Source organism: Leiobunum rupestre, chromosome 5 (assembly GCF_980474605.1).
Source record: "Leiobunum rupestre chromosome 5, qqLeiRupe1.1.hap1, whole genome shotgun sequence".
Classification (NCBI taxonomy): domain Eukaryota; kingdom Metazoa; phylum Arthropoda; class Arachnida; order Opiliones; family Sclerosomatidae; genus Leiobunum; species Leiobunum rupestre.
The window spans coordinates 19,539,018-19,543,717 of NC_143388.1; the positions used below are offsets into that span (position 1 = coordinate 19,539,018).

A 4,700-nucleotide genomic window follows, 5' to 3' on the forward strand; every position below is an offset into this window, starting at 1 on the left:
TTTTAGCTTTAATTAAAAATTCAAAACAACTCAGCCCCGTATCATCGAACAAATTGTTTAGGACACTCAAAGTTAAATTTTAAATATATTTTTAAACATATTTATGTAACTACAAAACGGTAGTTAGCTAAAACATTTATATCAAAGAAAACTTTAAAAGCCTTGCCTTTTACGAATCTAATAATGCATTAATCGTCGCACTGAAAATGTTCACGCGGAAATAAATGTACGCCACCAAAGCCACCTGCTTCCGCGCCAAGTCAGCCAAGCCAGCATATATTCTTTCATTTCATTAAAATATATCATAATTGCCTCGATGGTTTAGATAAAACTTATCTTCTTAACTGCATAGACATCTTTAATAAAGTTGCGTCGTAAAATTCAATCTTAATTTAAAATCACAAATACTTCAGAAAGACGTTCTACAAATCTGAGTACCATATTTTATAACTCACAATTGGAGCCCATCGAATCATATCTAGGTATCCCGTAGTATTAAATCCCTCGGGGAATTGATGATATATTTTAATACCAAGTTTTCAATTTATTGGATAACGCAGTTTTGAAAGGGTAAAATTAAAAATCGGATATTTTTAAATGATTTTAAACCAAATGCTTAATTTTGTTAATGTTTCAACTAAATCAATATATTTTTGTCGTAGCAAAAGTCCTAGAAAATGGCTATGAAAAAATTACATTTGACCAACGAAAATGAAATTTACAATAAAAATTAATGAAACTATTTGAACCAACAAAACCCCTACTTAAAATATTAGAAGATAAATCACCTTAATATTATTACAGTAAGCGTTGCAGAAACATTTTTTTTAAGTCGGCGAAATCATGGAAACGGAATGGGTTAAGATACTTAATTTACTAAGAATGAAGAACATGTTACCATCGTATTTGTAATTTTTTATTTAAGCTAATAAAAGCCTGAACAATATCAGCGAAATTGGCCAAATTCACACCTGAAAAGTTCGATTAAGTTCAAAGTCGACTTAAAGGATAAGAAATCTAAAGTATATCGTGTGATAATTACACCATAAGTGACGTGTATTATATGTGATATCTGATTGTCTCCTGATCACGTTTATGCAAAAGTCACTTATATATTTAGACCTACCTTTACATTTTCCGAAGCTACCTTGCCATATTTTTATAATTATTCGTTGTCCTTCCAAATAGTAATTATCTTTGCAAGTGGCGACGCAACCCCGACCAACACATTCAATATTTCCATTTTCTATTGATGGTAATCCGCATTTGATTCTGGTATTTTTTACTACATTGAAACGAAACCACAATGCCAAAAATTAGAATTTCGATTTATGAGGTAGGGCCTCTGATTTCCAGCTCAATTTACCGAAAACCTTTGAAGAACACTTTTGAACCTCGTTTTCATCGTAAAGCGACCGCATATTGTTAAAATTTTTCTTCACTTTCCCCGTTAATAACGGCCACGTGTTTCGTTACCCCCCAATCATTGGGTGCTGGGGCCAAAGAATGTGTTTCTCTATCTCTAATAAAGCTCATCGCACGCTGTTACGGTCGCTGTCTGTCGTGTCCCCATTGTGCACATCTTCTGGAGTCATTAGCCGGAAGTGCAAATTAGGCATCGGCGAAGTGGGCTGTCAGACGGGCGGTTATTCTTTTCGGCTGCTTTTCTTATTTAACTATTACATGAACATAACATTTTATGATCTGAATTCTTAACTTGATTGTGTTAACATTTGGTTTCGGGCCTATTGAGATAACATGAACATACATAAGGTTTTTCACATCTAATATCAGATAATGCTGATTTCAATTTAACTGTTAGAACACTAGTTTAAGGTAAAATATAACAACATAATTGTTTCAGTTCTAGGCCTAATATTGGATTGTTAATATTTTACAATTTCAAGTTGAAATAAAATATTACTTAAAATCGATAAACTCCTTCCACCTATTAAGTCCGAGTCCTAATTGATTCCTCAAAATAAATTATTATAGTGGCGGGGAATAGTCTTGACTAACACTGAGTTTTGAAATCAAATAAACTGTTCCCAACAGTTATAGCCTAATACCGAAACATAAGTATTCGGCCGTTAACTCAGTACAATACAAATGTTGGTTTTAATAACAGACCATTACTATCGCATATCAGAACGTTACAATTTAATTTTTTTCACTTCCTGGATGTACGGTTAGGGTCTCAATATCAGAACGTTCGTATAAAACCAGAACTTGAAGGGTTTATCAGATGAATAAACGAAATAATTTAGATAAATCGATTCACATTACTTACAAGGTTCGCGACATCTACACATGAATTTACAGCCAGATACTTCGCAGACTGTCTCTTCAAAATTCTTACATTTCATTTTAATGGAGCAATGTTCCATTTCCTCTCTAGGGCAATCTACTGTTTCAAAAAATAATTTTTTGTCAGTTTTTTTGTTTTGTTTTTAGAAGTAACCTCAATAGACAAGCGAGCCAAAGTAAAATAATAGGATCGAAAAATTACCCTTATGGTAATGAACGTTTCATGCTCAATTGTTTCTACTTACCATGCACGCATTTGGGTATATCTTCATTCCAATCACCTCTTTCGGTACAATACAAAGTTTGCACTCCTTTTAATACGAAATGGGAATCGCAATTAAAATTGCACTCCTTAATGTATTCTAATTCATCATGTGGTTCACACTCCACTTTTCCGTTATCCAACTCAGGAGGCTCACACAATTCTTAAGCCAGAAAGAAAAAAAATTGCGTGAATAGAGAGTATCCTTTTGCGAAAGTGAAACCATCATTTGACATTCATTTTACTTAGACCTAGTAGCGGCAAACGTGTTAAGCTCTTAAAATGACAGATTTACGTCTGCTTAGCAGACACTTTTTGATTCATATCAGCAAATGGTTGGTTAAGAATACAGAAATCGAGCAGTTTATGAGCTTCTCGTGTGGTCCGCTTGGCCCGTATCAAGTGATTAGGCGGATTAAGGTGAGTGTATAAAAAATAATATTTCAGTCTAACTACATCTACTGTAAAATCACTGGTATAGATACACTGTTGAAAGGGTTTATGTTTAACTATAAAACAGGGTTTTATTTGGTATATGATATTTTAAACGTTTTGGAATACTCTAAATGTTTTTTTTTTTAGTTTAGTCTATCAAGTACATATTCAATTCCGTAAAAACATTTTATTTAAAGGGAACCTACTTTTATGTACACTGATTAAGTATGTAAACGATAACGGTAAAGAAAAATGAATACGAAAACTAGTACTGTGATTACGGAGACTACTGCGATTACGGTAATTTATAGCTAGAACGATAAATTTAAGACCACCACGGTAACGGATAGATTCTAGTGATGGTGGAACAATAAGTTCAATTAAAACACGACTGCAGCGGTTACGGCAATTGCTTAAATATTTCCGGAATAATGAGCTGATACCAGCCATAACGAAACAATTGCGGTGATAACAGACGGACCCCAACGAGTACGAACGATAAAACAATGCGGACCAGTTACGCAAATTGCCAAACGATTTTACAGGGACATATCTTAAAACCCTAAACCACAAGTAGTGCAGGGAGGTTATCGTTATAAATTATTTAATCGATTAAGGACAGTGTTAAGGCCTTCACCCTGAGCTTTCGAATATAAAATGGAGCCCCGAGTCAGTCTTGATATTTCCATCTTAAGATACTAAAAACACGTATTTCGGTAAATTTATTTTAAAAGTACTCAAATTTCTATAAATACCATTCATAATAACCTCATTTGGAAACGATTAGTGATTGAGCTGTGAAAAATGTTTACTTACTTTGTGGTGCACAAAAGAAATGGCGTTTAGGATTTTCCCCACCTCTAAGAACACAAGCCCTTTTTTCTTTAACCTTACAGGTAGAAAACTGTAATAGTTTTTATAGCAATTTAATTTTGATAGCAATGAACATTCTGAAGCTGCAAACAGGAATTTTCCATTGAAATAATTTTATATTGCTAATTAGAAAAATTGTAAACATATTCAGTTTTCCAAAAACAGGTCAATTTTACCTGAACTGAAAAATACATGTATGTATAATTTTCATTCGATATTTTTCAGTTTTGCTGGATTTACTCGTTTAGGCAACCGTATTCAAACCTAAAATTAAACTGAGGCTCCAATGAAAGATAATGTGGCTCTAACAGTCATTACTTTAGGTGCTTTTTAGGTGCAGCAATCTACCAAAATAAAGGCTTTGTAAAGACAATTTTTTTTAAAATGGCAGCTCAATTTAAAGAAAAGCGCATTCCGCTCACTTTTGAACGGGTCGGAGCGTTTAAAGGCAGCATGAGCGAAAAATTCCTATCGCTTGAAAGAAGAAGAACAGAGCTTCCTCTATATTTAGCTATAAATGATTAAGATTATGAGTGCATTTAAAGAGAGCTTAAAATATTTTAGCTCAAAATGCTTGTTGGATATTATTATCTATTAAATATGATTAATGTTTAAAAAAAATTATTTAAACTAAACATTTAATTTAATAATTTTTGAATAATCCGTTTCTGGAGAGGGATATTTTAATCATTTTAAGTAAGAAATCATTAACAAAAAATATACTAATAATTTCCCCTCTTTACACGCTTTCCTCCTGGCCATCCATGAAAATGAGGGAAATATTTAATTGTATCTGAAGCATGGAAGGAAATACTACATAGAT

General features: G+C 32.9%; 1 long non-coding RNA gene across 1 annotated transcript; it reads right to left on the reverse strand.

Annotated features, from left to right (window-relative positions):
- Positions 1-1,179: 1,179 nt before the first annotated feature.
- Positions 1,180-3,933, reverse strand: LOC149943734 (uncharacterized). Its single transcript, XR_016481043.1, has 4 exons — positions 3,821-3,933; positions 2,553-2,732; positions 2,291-2,407; positions 1,180-1,285 (listed from the first exon to the last, which is right to left on the reverse strand). It is a non-coding gene; the product is annotated as an uncharacterized LOC149943734 (long non-coding RNA).
- Positions 3,934-4,700: the final 767 nt, after the last annotated feature.